This window comes from Cyanistes caeruleus, chromosome 6, assembly GCF_971803275.1.
Source record: "Cyanistes caeruleus chromosome 6, bCyaCae1.hap1.1, whole genome shotgun sequence".
Lineage (NCBI taxonomy): Eukaryota > Metazoa > Chordata > Aves > Passeriformes > Paridae > Cyanistes > Cyanistes caeruleus.
Window position 1 is genome coordinate 58422133 of NC_141706.1, and position 19143 is coordinate 58441275.

The following is a 19143-nucleotide window of genomic DNA, read 5'->3' on the forward strand; positions in this document are numbered from 1 at the left end:
GTGTATTCCCACGATACTCTTGGGCAGTGCTTCAGCAATAAAAAAAGAATATAAATTCAATGATTTTATTATTCTGTTAATAAGCATCTTCAATCCAGAGCATAGGATGAGGATGCTGCAAGTCAAGAAACTGCCAAGATGCTGCAAATCAAGAAGTGACAGAAATGTAGAAATTGGCTCCTGCTAAGTGTTGTTCAGATCCACAATAGGTATTGATTAGAGAAAACCCATAACCACCTTCTGCAGAAACTGTGGAGAAGCCACGTGAGGCACACAAACCACAGCACTTAGAGTTAGCATTCCATACAGAAGCAGTGCCAAATTGCACCTGAAACAGCAGGGTTAATAAGGATGTACTGTACCATTCCAAATTACAAATGTTCAGCTGAATGACTGTTAATTGCAATAAGCAAATTCATACAAGAAACAATGGTTTGCTGCCCTCTTTCCCTCTCTCAGGTTTACTTCCAGAATTAAAAATAACCTGTTGATGCCACCTCTGGGAAGATAGGACTGGGAATGAACCCCCTCTACAAACACATAATGGCCATATTGTTTAGAAGATCTCAGAGCAATAACTTTTCAGCATCCCCACTCATCAAGAGTCACCAAACCCTTTTTGGTAAGCGGTAATAAAATTAAGAGCTGCAGTAAAAGGCTAAACCTCTCAAGTACAATATCAGAGAAGACTATAACCAGTACCCATGCAACAAGATATTTACCAAAAAACTCTCCCAGAGGATTCTGAGAAGGTGGCAGGGGGAACACAAAACAGTCCTTTACCAGGCTCACCTGAGGGAAAAGGTTTTGTGGTGACACAAATCTGACCATCACAGTATGGCTGTGAACAAGATCCACCACAAACCACCTGATGACTTAATGTCACCAGCCCTTTCTACATCCTGTCTCTGACTAATTTCCAGTGCCTCAGAGGCAGTTGAAAAAAACCTCACAAACCAAATGTAGATGGGACAGAGGACCAGCAGTAGGCCTGAAACTTGGGAATGATTGCAGTACAATGTCAAAGGTCAGCAGCTCTGTCGTCTTCAAATCCCCTTTGGACACAACAAAGCATCATGCTCAGATTTAAAATCATGTAGGTGTTTGTTCCTGGAGTGCTGTTTGTTTGCTCTTGGAATGGTAAGAAAGCTTTTCAGTCTAAGTATACTATCAACCAATTTATGGCCATGCATCACTGTGCTAACATAATCCTTTAATCTAAATAGTACTCTTTCCTTGATATTTACTGTGTGAATTGCACTATTTTGGCTTAATTTGGCTAGTTGAGTAAGCTAAGTGTGCTTGCTTGTTTGCAGCTCCCATTCAAGAATACAGATACTCTGCTCCCTTGCCACCCCAGAATTCCTCTTCTGCACCTGTGGCAACCTGAGTCAATCTTTTCTGACCATAAGTCACCAGAACTGGATGCAATTTTCCAAACAAGGTTCCTCAGCTGTGCTGTGCAAAGTCATGTTAATACTTCCCTCTCTCTACTAAAAATACCATGCTTTGTGCATCATAGACTCAAGTGAGTCTTTTCCATAGCCATTCTGCTGGCAGCTCATTTTCTCATGGAGGAACTCACCCCCATGGTAAGGTCAGAGCAGTAAACGCAAGGCTACCAGCATCACCGCCCTCCTTCTCTCACTACAGTGTTTTAGGCACAGGGTATTGCTTCTAGCCTTTTTAACCTTGAACAAATCCTTGCTTTGGCAATTGTTATTCGCTGCTTCTTCCAATATCTCTAAGTAAAAATCATCGTTGGGTTCATCCATCATGTCAGTCTCAGAAATTTTCCCCATTTCTCTAAATTTGCTGTTCTGCAGTCCCAAGTCTTAGTCAAATATCTGCATTTGTCCTTCTTGCAGTTTAACTTCAGCTGGATTAGTTTGTGATCACTCAGTTCATGATCAGTTTCAACATTCTGGCCTTCTACAAGGTCCTTGCTGCTTATTAATACCAATCCTAAAATAGCATCCTCTCTCATGGACTGTTTGCCTGAGAAATCGAGTTTCTACAATGCTCCAGAACATTTAAGCCCTACCAGTTCCCAGTGGTACCTTCTAGTCTGTAGCTGAGAAATTAGTTTCCCATAATCACATGCCATTTGCTCTTCTATGTCTTCCAAATAGTTTTGGAGATAAGTGCCCCTGTCCAAGTTTGTAAGGGATTACTATTCTTCTCTTGGTGTTTTGGTTTTTTTTTCCTTCTTTCCTCTCAGGTGATTTTCCAATGCAATGCACTATTATTTTATTTCTTCAAACAATTTACTAAAATATGGAGCTACTCCAAGGACTTCAGTATAATTTCTGGTGTTTTAAGTAGCTCTCCAAAGGCTATATTCTAAATACTATTGCCAAGCAGAAGTGTTCAGCATATCACAGCAGCCTTGAGACAAGACTTTAAGCCCCAGAGAAAACATTGCTTATAACACAAAATTCCAAACCAATTAAAGACTAAACATTGGAGACATATCTTGCTGTATTAATTGTATTAGAAATCTCTAAAATTTTGGAGTCACAATATGGAAAAATCAAAAAGAAAAAGCAATTGAAATGCTAGGTATTTAATTAAATCATCATTTTATCCCATTGTCAACAGACATTCTTTTTAATGTGAAAAGGCCTCTGACATCTATAAATGGTATAAGAATTTGTTTTCACTTTTTGGGGAAGAATACATTAGTACAGCTGCTAGAGCTACAGGCACTGGAATCCTATTATGTTGTCTCCATTTTTTCTTTCTTTTAAGGGCAAAACAAGAGGACACATATACAGCAGCAAAAAGAGTGGCAAAGGAGGAAATTGCAGGTTTGTCTCTGATAGAAACTTATTTGCAGCCCTGCTGCTGGTGAACAATCTGCCGGTCCAGAGCAAAGCAATCTTGAACAAGTGATGAGAACATGTAAGACATCCGTCTGAGACTTTCTCATGGCAGGTTCACGGCATCGTTTCAAAAGCCGCAGTTGTCTTGACAGCTAAGCCACCTTTGACTGGGGACAGCAGCAAAGGCGGGAGAGAGGGGGAAGAGAGAGAAAGCAGAGAAGTGGGATGAGAAGAAAAACAGCACACAGGAGGGAATTAGCAGTGCGGCCAAGCTTCGTGATTTAGAGGCTGGTGAGGACAGTGCCGGAGCTAGAGATGTTTAGTTTTGCAGGGCAGCGTGGCGTGGGCGTTACGGAGAGCCGGGGGATGAAGACCGAGGAGGGTCAGGATGGATTTCGGGACGAGTGGAGATGCTGCAAGCGGCAACTATGACGCAAAGCTTGTCCGTTCAGGATCACGCATCCAACTGTTCCTCCCTAGTGATCCCTCGATAAACAACGTCCAAAAAGGACGGTGACCTCATCCCACTGAAATTAGCCAAACACCACACATTTCTCCGTGTTCAGCTCTGCACATTCCTCAGAGCTGCGGCTCTCCCGGCTGCCAGCCCCATCGCTGCACCCAGGGGTCCGGAGGCCCCTGTGGGGCAGTTCCTCCATCCCATCCTGGAGCAGGGCTCCAGCTGAGCCCCCATCCCCGGCTCAGGCCGGGCATTCCCGGCTCCGGCTGAGCCCCCGCGCCGCTTCTGCGCCAGAGCCGCCTCCCCCTCCCTCTCCCCGCAGCCCGGTGAGGCGGCAGGGACACGACAAGCCACGACAGCCAACGATGCCCCGTGTAAAAGCGAGACCGCCGGCACAGGCGGAACAAATGCCCCGGTCGGGACACGCCGCGATGCCAGCGGAGCACGACGCAGGCATTTATTTCACCTGGCTGCCGGGAGCGACAGGTTCTGCGGGCTGCCAGCGCCGCCCCCTTTCTCCTGTCGCCTGCGGAGGGGCCGCGGGTGCCTCTCGCAGCCCCGGGGCGCCGGGCAGGGAGCACCCGCTGCCCCTGCCCCTGCCCCTGCCAGGACGCGGGGCGGCACCCACGGCCGGCCGCTCCCGGGGGACCAGCGGCTCTGGCTCGCTGCTCTTTCCTGGATCTCTTCCAGACCCTTCTCCCCCTCCCAACTGCTGTTTTTCCTCCCTCCCATTCTTCCCACTGGCATTTTCTTTGTTTAATATACGCTATTGTTTTCGAGGCGCTTCTTTGAGCGGGACTGCTGCACCTCCCTCGGGACAGGCAGGGGAAGCGAGCGGCTCTCCGCCGCGCCGATCCCGCTCTCCCGGACCCCGCGTCCCGGCGCCATCCCCCGCGCCCTTCCTTCCCTCGGTGCCCGGCAGCAGCTCCCGCCCCCCGGCCGAGCCCCCCCGGCTCCGCCGGCACCACCCCGCGCCCGGAGCGGGACGCGCCGCCCCCCGCAGCCCAGCCCGCGCCCCTCCGGCCGAGCGGTGCCCGCGGGAGGGGGGTGACAGCAGCATCAGGTGCAGCCGGGGCCAGCGGCCAGGGCAAGCCCGGCCCCCGGCTGCCGCCTGCGCGCTGAGCGGCTGTGCCGGGCCCGCCCTCGGTGATTGGGAGGAGCTGGGAGAGCAGCGGGCTTCGCCGGGGATTTCCAGCCCGAGCGGGCGGGAGAGGAAGTGCGGGGCGGGGGAGACGGCGCTCAGCGGTCGGGACTTTCCGCCGGGCTGGCGGTCGCCTTCGCCCGGCTCCAGCTGCCGCCCGCCGCCCCGCTCCGCTCCGCGCACACGCTCGCAGGTAGGGCGGCCGCGGGGCTCGGCTGGGCTCGGCTGCGCGGTGGCGGCGGCGGAGGAGGAGGAGGAGGGAGGGCGGGAGCTTCGCTGCCGCCGTGGCGGCGGCTCCCGCGCGGGGCTCCGGCACCGGCCGCGCTCGCCTGCCCGCGCTCGGGCGCTCCGCGCAGGGGGACGGGGCCGGGCGGGCGGCGGGAGCCGGGGGCGCTCCGGCGGGGGCACGGCGCTCACCGGGGCATCTGCCGGCAGGCAGGGGCCGAGCGCGCTGCAGCCGCAGCCCGTGCCGGGACCTCGGCGGCGGCCGGCGCCCGGGGATAGATCAGCCTGCGGCGGGCCGGCGCGGACTCTCCTGCCCGGACGCACTCGCACTCCAGGGCTTTGCAGGTGCCCCTTTTCGCTTACTTATTCCTGCCTCCCCCTTCCCTCCCCTGCTCCTCTCGCTCTCCGCCCCGTTCCCCGGGGGGTGTGTGCCTGTGCGGGGAGCGGAGGGAGGCGAGGCCGGAGCGGAGCCGGGAGCCGCGGCGGTGCTTGCGGCGTTTGATGTGTCGTTTGAATGCAGAAGGCTCGCTCGCTCCTGGCTCCCTCCATATGCAGTGCTGGGGGCGGGCCGACGGCCTTTAAAGGGGCATTGCCGGCAGCGCCGCGCCTGGCGCGGAGCGCGGTCCCGGCTGCGCGTCCCCCCGGCTGCGGCTGCGGCGGAGCCCCCGCCGCTCCCCGGCCATGGGGCTGCGCACGGAGCCGCCGGAGCTGCCCCGCATCGCCGCCCAAGGAGTTGTATTTTCGCAAAGTCCGCCTGCCTGCGCCGGCGCTGCGCTATCCCCGTCTGCCTGCCGTGAGCGGAAAGAAAAGTGTTTTGTTTTCACGCCATTCATTTCGTGCGCTGATTCGCGACGCCGCGTTTTAGCGCGTTGAATGAATCGCCGTGTTGTAGGTTAGGAAAAATAATGAATGTTTAAAAGTTTATACTGAGTCATTCCTCTGCAGATTAACCTATGACTGACTCATAATCTGAGAACTGCAGTGGCTTGTAAAATAGGAAGGTAAGGCATTTACGTTTTGATTTATTTGTTTCTTTGAGTGCCCAAGATCTGAATTACCGCAGAAAACCAGGAGAAATTGTATTAATGTTAAGAGGCATAATCTCATGTTCTGCCCGTCGGAGCTTGTGTGTGACGTGACAGACTGTATGTGCTCCTCTGCGTGGATCTTTACCACGCATTAGGGCATCTTTCCTCTTCTGCTATTTCTGTAGTAGTAAAATGTGGGACGTTCCAATGATACAATTTCAAATACGCCGTCTCTTTGGGTCTGTGACTTCTCTAGCTTGTTTGGATCTGAGCTTTATATACTGTATATTGCGATTTATGTTTTCTATTTCTTGAGTAGAATGGGGTGTTTTTCCTTGCAGATTTGTCCCATAGGATGCATGTAGCATTAATGAGCACTAATCTGAGCTTGCATTCATAGACTGAAAAGGAGTTCAGTGCATGATGCAAAGGTGTACTAGCAGTGTCTAGCTTAGACAAACAAAATAGTACAATTTGAAGTAGTTAGTAAAAATCTGCATTTAAAATGGCCATGGACTTGCCTAGAAGCCCGGATTAAAGGGCTACACTGATGGTTGTTCAGAACTGGGGACACCATAGCATGTACTGCATGTTGTCCTTTTAAATGAGCCATTGGCTTCTACCACATATGGATTGAGGTCCAAATGCTGTTGTGGTGGTCGGGGAGAAGGCTGTTCATTTGAGGTGAGAAATACTTGAACATTTGGACGGAACCAGGTTTTTATGGCTGCACTGGGAAACCCCTTGTCATAGAGCTTGGTAACGGAAACATTGATGTATCATGAGCTTGGGCATTGCAAGCAGGCGGCACTAGGGGGTTATAAAAGTTGGGTTGTTCCAGCACAAGAATGGTAGGTGTTTTACTGAAATGTGACTTGGTGAGGTTTTTCTAATAATAGCTGGACCTAGAATATAGAATCATAAATTGCACTCAGTACCAAAGCAAATTAATGACTCAGTCTTTAGGCTTTCCTGAAGTCCTCCTTTAATTAAGTTGGGTGATATGAATTTTGAGAAGCCATTCTTGCATGGATTCAGAGAATTTGAGTATCATGTAAGCATATTTTCTGTTGATACCTGGGGAAACTCAGTAAGATGGCAGTAGTTAGCATCGGTGACCAAAGATTATTTATCGAGTCTTTCTAGTCCATGTTAATACAGTTTGTCTTTTAAATGATCTTGGGATCATGTTATATTTTAGATCTTTGCATTGATCTTGTCCATAATGAACACTTAAGGAGGGAAGAGGATTGGCTTTTTAGTACTGAAATCCAGCTGTTCTATAGTAGGTATGGCAATGCTGAAAATACAAAAAGCCAAAAACCTTGGTTTTTGATTGATAAGGAGCTGATCATAGTTCTTTTTCAGATGAAAAGCCAATTTAAAAATAGGAATGACTTAAATCTACTCCTATACCCTAAACTGGCCTTGTATGAGTAAATACTGTAAAAATAAAACATTCTGATCTCTTATATCTTAGATGATGTAGTTAGTGTATTTCATTAAATTTTTTTTTTATGATAGTGTTTTTTAGTTGAAGGTGCTGCATCTTATGATGTGTGAAGATTGCTCATTACACATTGGTTTCAGGTATCTGTACACTGGTGCACAGTTCCTTTAAGAATTGCCAAGGTTTGAGTTTGTGTTTGTTTGTTTATTTGTTTTAAGCTGTGGATACTTTCTGAATAGAATGCTTGTATTTGAAACCTCCTTAAATTTCTGGTGTCTGACTCAGGAACATCAGAAGTAGTGGGAAAAATTGGAGATTTCAAAATGAGGTATGGGGAAAAGAAGCCAAGGGAGGGAAAGTTGTGTGGTTGTGCAGAAGAATAAAGGTGTGATTGTAGGAGTGCAGTAGTTGCACTAGGTTTTATCTTAAACTTTTTAACCTGTGGTGATGAAGTGGTGCTGTTCCTACTATGTTAGGAAAGGGCTGGCAGAGAGAATATAACTGGTTTCCCACCTCAGCCTGCTGGAAGCCCATGCCCTCATAAATGGATAGTTATTTAATTTTGACAAATCACAAATGTTTCATTCTTGGTTTTCTGTCTTTTTTTCTTACAGCAGGAGAAAGGACTAAAGAATTGGGAGAAAAAGGGGAGTCAACTTACAGTGAGCTATTGTTAGGTGCCCATAATGTAGGAAGATGTGTCTCTCTCTCTTTTTGTAATGGGGAAGAAGAGTAAAGGAAATAAATGCAAAAAGGCTTTTTAGGATAGCTAAGGGAAGTAAGGAAAGTATCCACTGGAAACATCTTAGAACTTAACGAGAAATGAAGCAAAAGGTGATTTGGTATTGAGACTTCTATGTATATGTGTGAGAGGGAGAGATATTTACATAGTCTTTGAGGGAGTGTTTGTTTTCTTCATGTAGATCTTCTCTTCTGGAGCCCTGATAGAAAAATACTATTGCTACTGTGACTTCAATTGCTACTGACTGTTGGCTTTGTAACTAGGTTAACAGGATGAGTGTCTCTAAAATTATATACAACAACTGTAGGTCACTAATCCTCTCCACCCCCCAAAAAATGTTAAGCCTTTGATTCCATGCTGTTGTTCTTACCCGCTGCTTTACTCTGCATGTATAAAATGTGATTTTAGTAGAATTTCAAGTTCTGCTGTTCATCTAGTCAAGGCAGCCTGGGAAGCAAAGTCTTGACATGTCTGTGTGTGCAGAAGTTCAATATTGTATGTGTGTGATGGCTTCCATCTCCTGCTCACTCCTTGTACTGAAACAAGAAAATTTAAATTTTTGCAATTTGCAGGCATTAGAACCTTAGTGGGCATAGCAGGAATGCCTTAAGTTGGAATATTTTGTAGTTCTGGTATTATTTTACACAGTTTCATAAAATGCTGATTTGTAAAATAGTTTTCTCTGATGTGTAGAGGAAACGTTCTGTAGATTATTTGCTATGATTAAAGTTGCTACTAATTCTGTAGTAATTTAAATGCTCTGAAGTGAATCTCTTCGCACACGAACAGTAAATGCTTCTCAAAAATGTTTGTGCAAGAGGTCATGAATCTTCCATTTTACTTGTTTTAGTGATGACTGTATGGTAGCTCATAATTAGAAAAACTTAACATTTGGGGTAATACTGGACATTTGTCATGTTTTGGTTTCTGTGTTAATGTGAAAAACGTGTTTTTTTAGATAAAGTAAGATATGTGCACTGAAGACAAGCTCAAAATGCCGTGAGTCTTTGCATCTTTCTTAGGTGTCTAGGAAAACACGTAATTTGGATTTAATCTACCTTGAAAAGGGTATTGCAGATACTAGTGTAAGATAAGTGCCTTCCTGGCTGCCACTTTCTTCCTGCAAGCCTTGACATCTGTCAGGAAAGAGAAGATGGTCCACTGCAGACAGCAGTGTGAAGCCAGGAGCCTGGAGGCTGGGCTTTGGTTTTCTCTCGTTCTGTAGATGTCTGTGCTGTGGGCCTTTCCATTAGGGCCAGACCAACAAGGGGCTCTGATGTTGCAGTGCTGGGTGATGTGACACCATGTCCGAGTCCCAGGGGCAGGAGGGGGATTCCAGTCCGAGTTTCCTACTTCCCTGGGGAGTGTTCTCATCATCAAGCCACAGGCCAGTCAAGAGTAGTGTCACTTCCTTCTCTTGAAACTTTTTGCCATGCCAGGAAAAATCAAAACTTAGTGTGCCTAAGGAAGAGGGTGAGAGGAATCATGATGTCTCAGTCAAGTGGTTAGGACTTTATTTAGGATTACTTGGATGAGTAAAGACTTAGAGTCTGCTGATGCTTCATCCAGTGTTGTTTCACTTATTTTTTTCCTTGTGTGTTTGAAATTGATGTTCTTCCTGAGGTTATCAGCCTTGTCAGGATGTTTTCTTAAGTGTGGAATATATGCTGGGGAAGGAAGGAGGGACTTACTTGGGTGTTGCATAGGTTTAGGTTGTAGCTGACTGGGAGTTCTGAAAATAACTTTGATGCAGCTAGTGGCTTATTTTGTGTCTAGCTTCTTGCTCCTTATACAGACCATTTTCCTGGTCTGTAATAACATGGGAATAGCGGTACTTTCCTATGATCTGAGGACATAAAAATGATGAGGTGCTGAGACCCAGCAGGGCAGTGCAAGCGTCATCTGTTGATAAAGTGAGTGAATTACAAGTGCTGTGTGGAGGCATCCAGTCCTGCCTCCCCTGCAGAGCTGTGCCATCCTGCACCGTCAGCGTCTGCGACAGGAAACAGCCCTTGCTTCACTCTTCCATTGATGCCCACAGCAAACATACAGGGCTCTATGAAGCTGAGTGTACAGGACAGAATTTTTTCAGTGGTAGCTGTTCCCATGCTTGTACTTGTTCCTGGCTTTCTCCTTTGAACGTTCTAGAAAAGTAACATTTTTTTTTTACTTACTTTATGAGGCCAGCTTTTGTGATACTTGTGCCACTTTGTAACAGCAAAGCCCAGCTCATAAACCAAATTTTAGCATTGTGAATGGATTTTGTTTTGTATGCTCATCTCTGTGCATGCGAGAGGCAGATAATTAGAACAATTATTAGATGTTTTTATAATGGTGCTGTACCAGATTGCCTGTGCCCACTCTGTGTCTTTACACAGAGAGGAACCTTGTGAGAGTGGGTTGCTTTCTGTGTTGAGGCTTGTGAATTAATGACTCGCAGATATAAGTCTTGATTTTTGCACAGGAAATCTAACTTCATAATTTTCATCTAACTTGTTCTTGTTTTAATCTCCTTCAAACCATCCCAAGTAACTCCTCTTTCTGCATTTAAGCTCTTCAGTTACTAATGGATTGCTCCTGTCCGTGCTGTGCTTCTCTTCCATCTTGTTTGTCCAAACAGTATAAATGCTATTAATTTCTCTAACTGGTTCTTCTGATCCTTAGAAGTGACTTATTTTGACCTGTTTTCAATCAGATTTCTTGCATTTTTAGTTGCTAATGGATGACTTTTATTGCAGGGTGGTTTCATCCTTGCACTTGAGCAAAGTAACTGCATTCTCCCCTTTACTTTATGCCAAATACATAATATTTTTCTTATTAAATACCCATCTTTAGGATTGTAGTTATTTTCACACTCTTGCAGGTAATTTCTATCTGCAAAATCCACTTTTCTTTGACCTCTCTGTAGCTACCTGCTTCTGTGATTCCCTCGTTGCCCCACCTCCAGCTCCAGGTGAATGAACATGCTGTTCTCTTCCAGGTCACCAAAGATACACTGCAATGTACCCTACTGTTGTCTGAAGTACACATCTGTGATTCTGTACTTGCTCTTATTCCATCCTTTGCACTGTCCTCTTCTCTGTTAATGATATGCAGTATCCCTTGAAGGCAGTAGTATCCTGTTCTCTGTCAGGAGTTGAATCATGTTTCTATCTACAGACCCTGAGCATGCTATAGTTCAGATTAGCAAATTCATCTCACTACTCACCCATGGTGTCAATATGTGATGGGAATGCCAATGAATCCTATGCTGTAGTCCAGCTAGTAGATATTGTTGTGTTGCTCATACTGTTTGGCAGGTGATTTTTGTAGCTGTGTGGTTTTGAGCATGAGCAGAAGAATTCTCTTGCAGTCTCTAGGAAGATAAAACAAGTTTATTGTTATTTGAGTATTGAATTTCATCAGATATTTTTCACTGGCTGGCACCATAAATTTCCCCTATTCCTCTTTCCTTCTTGCAAATTCCTGAGAACTACACTTTCATTCTGAAAAGAATTATTTAGACATGCAACTTTCAGTATTTTAGTCTGCAAGATTTTGAGGGAATTTTGGGGGGTTTACTCTTTTTGGTAGTTTCTGTGGTTTGGTTGATGTTTGGGTTTTTTTTGTTGTTGTTGTTGTATTGGTTTTTTGTTTTTTTTTTTTGTTTGGTTGGTTTTGTGTGTGCTTTTGTTTGCTTTTTAAAGACAGTTTTGGGACAAGCAACTAAGTATCTACCCACTGCATTCAGTATTTTTTTGCAGAGGAGACTCAAAATAAATGAGGGAGAAGCTTGGAATTAGCCTGTTTGTGTAAATAAAGCTTTTAGTACATATAGCCAGAGTATGATACCATAATTTTGCAGAATTAATGACTAAGATTTTGGTGGTGTTTTTGTTGTTTGTTTTTGTTCCATATGAGCTCTCAGTATATTAGTTGACTGTTTTGAGATGATCTTGGGCAGACAGACTTTGAAAGTCCTCTGAGCCATACATAAAAAGGCAGTTATTCCAGAACAAGTGTCCGTATGCTGAGTTAATTGGAAAAGTTCAAAGTAGTTGAACCCTTACTTACAGTGCTGTGATTTATATAACGAACACTGAGGACAAAAGGCAGTGAGGAAAAAACCAACTCCTTATGTATCCAGTTATACTTGAGTTCTGTCATGTCTATTGGCAAGAGATAAATGATGGACATTTACAACAGGCATCATGCTGCACACTTTATTGATGCTTACAATAAATTGCTGCGCATCTCCCATGGGGTGTTTTGTAGCAGAATTGCAGCCTGAAGCTGTCTGGGAATGCATAACTTCATCTTAGGTTGGGGTTTGTCAATGTTCTGTACACTTCAGAGGTAGTGACATCTCTGTTTTCCTTTCTGAGGGCAAGTTGAAACATGTCTAAGGTAGCTGACACTGCTGTACAATTCTTGTTGTTTGGGGCTTTTTTCTAAATTTCTAACCAAAATCTTCCTAAAATCTTATCTCCTGGTTAAACCAATGTCTTGTGTACTTGAAAAAATTCTGTATGAATGTAATGTGGGTGTGTGCAGGAAAAAGGACTGTGATTGTCTATGGAGAAATGGTTTGGCTTCTCTTATAGCTAATCAGATTTTGTAAGGTAATAATTAGGCCATGTGCTAAAGTACCAGTTGTTAACACCTCCAAACTTAAATATTTATCATGGTAAAGAAGGGGGAAAATTGGTGAGGTCTCCATTAGGTGGTGCTGCTGGGATTGAAATATTTATATACCTAATAGAAGCAGGCTTCTGCCTAGAACTATTTCCATGTCTGTATTTTTCTTTTTAAGGTCTTTATTAAAAAAACTTTTCAAAGGCAGGAATACTTGCTAAGGTATGGGAGCTTTTTCAGTTTGAAGTGATTAGATAAAATACTAAAAAGACAGGCTGTCATCATGGGAAGGAGGTATGGAAGGAATCAATCATATGCTTTTTGTGTGGGTGATTTTAGCAGCTGCCTCTGTTGTAGCTCTCATCTGTTCAAGTGTTGACTCTGTTATGTTCATGCCCTGCTGCTATGTAGATGGGGATACTGTAGCATTAAAGAACTGCAGTCTCAAGAAATATTTGATTTAAAAATCCTGAAATTAATTAGTCTGACTATTACAGCAAAAATGTTCCTGTGAATCTTTTGAGTTCCTATGATCTCTTTTACCCTGTCTGCTAGTATTTTATTTTAAAGAGCTGTGTTTTAACTTAAACACATTATGATGGTATTTTTTCTTTTGCTTAAGCCTTGACTGACTACTGACTTTAGAAAAACCTAAAGGAACAAAGATGGTGCCTACACACAGAGGCACTGAGTACAATCTTAAATGCTGCAGGTTGTCCCCTGCGGTGTGAAGTTGATGCTCAAAAAGTATGAGATCTTCCATATGGCTATATTCTTTATCTGCCAGTTCTACACAGGACTTGGCATCTGGAATAGTACTAAACATCTGTGATTAGACCCTTGACTCTCTCTGCAGTAGTTAGAGCTGAGATATGAACTAAATTAAAAGGGAATTTGTTAAGTACTCCTTGCTGGTAGGATTGCTTCATAGATAGCAGAACGAGGTTGCTGAGGTCTTTGAATTCTCCCACACCACAGAGCTGTAAGTAGGAAAAAACCCCAAACTTCCTTTTTAGAAATGGTGTTGGCCAAGAGCAATCAAGTTAGTCACATTGGGTTCTCTTTTCATTACAGATAGAAGCATTTTTAGTATGATTTACAGAACCAAGGTAACTATAGCCATCTAGCAAAAAAGGTTTAGTAGCATTAAAAAGCACTGAGCAAGAAATGCAAGAGATGCATTTTTTCATGAGTAACTGAGACTAATCTTTTTTTCTTTCTTTTGAAGAAGGCATAGCATAGCAAAAATCCACTTCTTAGAGGAAGAAATTTTAAACAATTTCAGATCTAGCAGCTGGAAGCCTAGCTTAACAGACTTGACCTGAGTTTAACAGCTGTTGAAGTGGTGTGAGAGAGCCAGTGGGTGTCACATGCAATTTTCTGTTTTCAGAAAGAGAAATAGAGAAGTTTGCAAAAATCTCTGTTGGTTTTCTAACCTTGGCCAGGAATAAAATGTGTGATTGTTAAATGCTGTTAGTTGCTCAAATAATAGGTTCGATTAATAGGCAGGGGGATGATTCTTCTTGGCATAGTCATTTATTTTGGAATAACTCCGTGTGATAACTGGAAAAATGGACAAATTGTTTTGTGAGAGAACTTGACCATGAAGTGTTTTATCAGTTTGCTAATAATAGCTTAGAGCTGGCTAATAATAACCCTTAAAGGGGCAATTAAAAGATAGCAGCTATGATGTTGTCCAGCCATACGAATGTGTCATTCCTTAGTTACGTGATTGTCTTGGTGAGTGAGGCCAAAGCCGAAGGTGGAAACGAATCAGGAAAGAAGAAAGTTGGGCTTGGTCACCTCGAATAGAAAGCCCTGATTCTGGCATTGTCTAGGATTGTATAATAGTATTCTGCACTGTCTTAGTAGATACATAAAAATGAACAAAACCTAGCCTTGCTTCTTCCCTCCTACCTTGACTTTCAAGTAGTTCAGAAACTAACTCTGTTCACAGGCTAAGATTTGGCAATTAACAGGATTTATTACTGCATTTTGCTGTGCTTGGACTCCAGATTGTTGAATAATTGTTGCTCCTACAGCCAGAGTGGCATCCAACAGCATATCCCACTGGCATGTTGATCAGAGAGGATGTAGTCAGGGCAGGGAAGAAATGACAACAAACTTTAGTGTATTGAGGTTCTGTCTTGTTTATTTTTACATGTAGAAGGTAGTGAGGGGAGGCCTAAGAAGTGATAAGAGCAGGGGTGTGATGCACCCACCAAAAATGAGTGAGATGGTGTATTTCTGCTTACAAAAAAAAAAAAGGTAGTAAATAAATGATTAAACATGAGATTTTGCATAAGTGAAGGATTTTATTTGCACAGGTATCTTTTGAGAAAGGAGTATATGCACCTGTGGAAGAATTTATTGGTGCACAGGAAAGCTCTTGATAATAAATATGGATGGCTGTCCTGAGTTATTAAATGAAATTGCTAGAGCCTGATGTTAAGACTAGATGCAATGTGTCAGGCTTGATGGTGTTACTGACAGCAAAATGAAATCGTGTATCTCCATCACTCAGAGTAGGCCCAGAGCTGCAGAGTACTAGAACTCACTTTTTACATTGAAACCTAGTGTTCAAATCACTGCTGAACACGAGTTTTATGTTATATGATGTTGTGAACTGTAGAAAACCCAGTCATGATTTTGTCATGATTTTAGGTTTGGGTTTGGTTTTGTTTTGTTGGGTTTTTTTTTCCACTACTGCAGGCATAGCAAATTCCAAGGAAGAGGTGGGAAGGCCAAATAAAGATGTACTAATATCTTTATGTTGTAGTCAGCTACCAGGGCTCAAGCATCAGAGCTTATTGCCAAGTGTTACATACATTAAGTAAAATAGAAAGAAGAGCATTTAGTGAGTGTTTTAATAATGTTTCTGTATGGCCTTATTCCCTGTTAGAGCTCCCTGGGCCCATATGATACATTTCTTAAACTGATGTCTCTGTTCTTCTGGTCTCTACTCATTTTCCTGTAAATAGTAATGCTTTTAAGAAAGCTTTAATGTTTGGATACAAGTGACTTTTGGGGTGGTGTTTCCCTACAGCTACTCTACTTATCCAGATCTTCACTGCAAGAGTAAAGAGGCTAGTGTATAATGGCTGTAAATTAATGCAGAAGAGTTCAGCTTCCAGTGTTCTAAGATGATGTAGGGTATTAATCTGTTTTCACTAACCAGGATAAGTGGTGACTGGGGGTCATTCTTTCTGCAGATACCCACTGTGGTCAATCAGTCCTCCTTGACAGTATTACAGCTTTGCTATGACTGTGGCAGAACCAGTTAGACAATCCAAACTAACTTTGGAAATGCAGGCAGTATGAGAATTGAAATCAGACTGATGAATTTTCAGCGTTATGTTAACTGGTAAAACTGATCTACTGCTGATAGCAAATGAGGGAGAAATAAATGCATGGTGGAAATAGATGTTGGAGTGTTACACATGTTGAATCAGTAACCACTGCCTGCAATTTGCCCAGGAGTAATTGTTTCTGGTGGCTGTCTAAACACAGAAGGCTTCAGGGCTGTCTCTGGTGTGTGCTCAGGCTTGTGGATAGCTGGGCTGGAGATGTGAAGTCTGGGAAGCCAATATGTCATACAGGGGACTTTGTTTGTGGGCAGAGCACTGTAGAAAGACACATGTCCCCATTACAGAAACAGGAGTCTTTCAGGTGTGGAGTGGGGTTCTGCCTACTTTGATATTTTCTCATTCACCAAAGGCCTAGATCAGGGGCTGGACTATAGGCTGAAACACAGCTGTTTGTTGCTGCTGCAAGGATTTCTTTTCCTAATTAATCCTTTAACTCTGGTCTGGGTTTTTTTTATTAGTATTTTATTTCTTGTGTGGTTATTTTATTTTGTTTGGAGTTTTTTTTTTCTAATGTGCACTGTGAGTTTCATGTTTTGGATTACTGTACTGAGATTCTTCCTGGTACCATGTGGAGATACAGCATTAGAAAAGAGTTACTGAAGCTTCTTTGCCATTATGTTCCTATCTGAATCGAGGCAATGGGTTTTATGGTGCTACCTTAGCTTATAAGACTAGCTCCAAGGATTCTGAGCTCTGTAGGGCCATCTTGCAAAGTAGCAGATTAAGCTTGCTCCAGCAGGATTTCCAGATGTTTAATATTGTAGGAAGAGCTGTACTGGCTCTTGAGATTTGAGTGGAAGACCTAAGGCAGACCACAAATCCAGTATTTTTCTGGCTATAGTTTTTTACTAAGGCAATTCAGGAGTGCAGCTTGCCAGCTCATGGAAGGTGAGGACTTGTATCTGTGTGTGGACAAAGATGGTGAAGTCCATGTAAGTACAGCACTGTCAAAACTGACCAGAAGAGTCTAGTTGCAGGTGAGGAGCAGTGCTCACTATCCCAGGAGACAGAGCTGTGCTGCTGTTTGCTTTCCTTGTGAACTGATGGACACCTTGGGAACTGTGCTGAGGACCCAAGAGAATGCTTTGGTAATTATGACATGGAGATGTTGCTTTTTATTTGAGCAGAGCAGCTGCATTGCTGGTCTTGGTCTCTATGTTCCAGAAATAGAATTTAAGCCTTCAGATGAGTGAGTGCATCAGCAGGTAAAAGAACGAAACATGTTTTTTGTTTTCTGTTCTGCATGTGCTTTCTTGTCTTTCTCTGTAATTACAGGTTGGTTCTGTTATGCAGTGGAGGCAGCCCCTGTCACTAGGTTTCAGTTTAAAAAGAAGTATAGTTACTTGAGTCAGAAGACCTTTCTCATTCATTCTTTGTTACCATCGGAGTGGCTTTTGCTGGCAAATACATAGGTAAATTGGCTATGAGAAGAAAAGTGAGATGGGATGTCTTGGTGTACTGTGGAGGGATGAGAATGTTTCAGTAGGACAGAATGCTTTAGAAAGGATTTGCATCACCAAAAACAGGTAAAATTAAGAATTATAAAAAAATTCTCCATATACTGTGTTATGGAGCACCAGCACTAAGGGTTGGCCGAATATGAACTTAAATGTCTGAATCTGAGCTTCTAATTATGTGTCCCCCTGAATGCTTTGTGGCCTGGTAGGAAAGTTACTTTGCACTGTCATGGTAATAGACTTATACTACTTCTTTAGTACTAAAACAAATGTGGTCCCTGTGCTTTTGAAATTTAACATAGGCTTTAGTTTATGAGCAGTTTTGTAATTTTAAGTCTCTTTTAGAGCTCTAATCCTGATACTTGTGCATGTATGATCCCTGACATTAATTCAAAATATCTATTCAATTTCTAACTTTCAAAAAGTTGTGTGATGAAAATGCTTACTCTTAAGCATCATTCAAAATATTTCAAAAGCAGCAACTAAAATATAATTTTCATTTTTAAGTTGGGAATTTTTAGCAGATTAAGGGGAGTAATATAACCTGTGGAATGTTTTAAATTTACTCTTTAAATATAATCCTTAAACTGCCATCAGCCCTCTAAGGAAGGATTCCGTCATTCAAGCTACTTTACTTTGAGTAAACTGGATTTTATACTGTAGTGGTGTTGCAGTGTATTTTCCTTGTTGAAAGAAGGAAGGAACTCCTTTCAGTTCATTACTGACTAATAATTCTTGGCTCTCTTATTAGCCTTTAAAAGTAAAGTGAAAATGGAAGAACTAAGATGGTATCCTGCTTTCTTGTCAGTGCATTCTGACTGGCTCACTAATTTTCTACAAGAATAAAACTGGTTCCTTGAACTACTTCAGTTCTTGGTATCAGAGCTCAGAAATGGCAACAATGTGCTAACCAAAATTTTATGCTGGCTAATATGTTTTAATACCATTTGGTGGTAGTCTAAAAGCTACCTCTGTTTCCAGTGTTCACATTTCCATCCTTTAACATCAGAGTGTGTTTCCTATTTTGAGAAGGTTGAAGAACAGTAGCCAGTAAAATTAGAACTGTGTTGTGAAATGGAGCGTGCATCTCAGATAGTTTCTTTTCTTGGTTTTGGTTTAGGTTAACAGAAGCATCTTTACATCTGCAGTTTCTGGAAATTTAAGAACACTGTGAACCTCTGGCCAATAAAAATTTTCCCATTATGTAAAACATTCTTGTAGATATTGACTCACTGATGGTAGTGGTGACTTCCTGCATGAAGTAAACAGACTTTTGCAATGAATTTTCTAGTGAACTAGTAAGTTTCAGTGCAGCTTTTTGATTTGCTGTAGTTTGTTACGGTTGAGTGCAGCCTTTACCTACCATTTTTCTTTTTTTCCTTCAGGCTTGTGAGAATTGTTTCTGTATATTAATAGGAGATGCTCGAAACCGACTTGACTTGTTTGTTTCCCAGCAGGAAAGCCTAAGTGCTTGGGCTTTAACTGAATCAGGACCAGCCCTCAGCAGTGGGAAACAATATATTAATCTATCGGAAGCACAGACTGCAGTCTTGTATGTCACTGGGGTTTGTGTTGTGAATTTTTTTCATGTAAACAGGTAGGTAGGAACAATTCATCTGCTGTGTATGTTTTTAATATGTACATTGAGAAACCTCATGACAGTTGTGTGAGTTGGGGTTTTTTTTGGTGGGATTTTTTTGTTTGTTTTTTGTTTTTTTTAGTATTAGTATCATTGCATGCTGCTGTAAAGTACCTTGTTCTGTTTTGCATTTTCACATCTTTAAGCTGATATTAATTTAACAAATCGTCTCCAGTGCCTGGGCTTGGTTTAGT

The 19143-nt window shown here is 43.1% G+C and overlaps 1 protein-coding gene across 28 annotated transcripts in view; it reads left to right on the forward strand.

Moving 5' to 3' along the window:
• Nucleotides 1–4327: 4327 nt before the first annotated feature.
• TRAF3 (TNF receptor associated factor 3) overlaps nt 4328–19143 on the forward strand; it is a 69874-nt gene continuing 55058 nt past the window's right edge. For 4 of the 28 annotated variants that reach the window (XM_086894532.1, XM_086894538.1, XM_086894546.1 and 1 more), the window contains exons 1-2: nt 4370–4619; nt 5597–5652. The gene's annotated coding sequence lies outside the window, so the exon portion shown is untranslated. Of the gene's footprint in view, nt 4620–4861; nt 4997–5256; nt 5653–18764; nt 18908–19143 lie in introns of those variants that run through there. The other 24 variants (XM_086894533.1, XM_086894540.1, XM_086894547.1 and 21 more) reach the window with 12 other exon arrangements.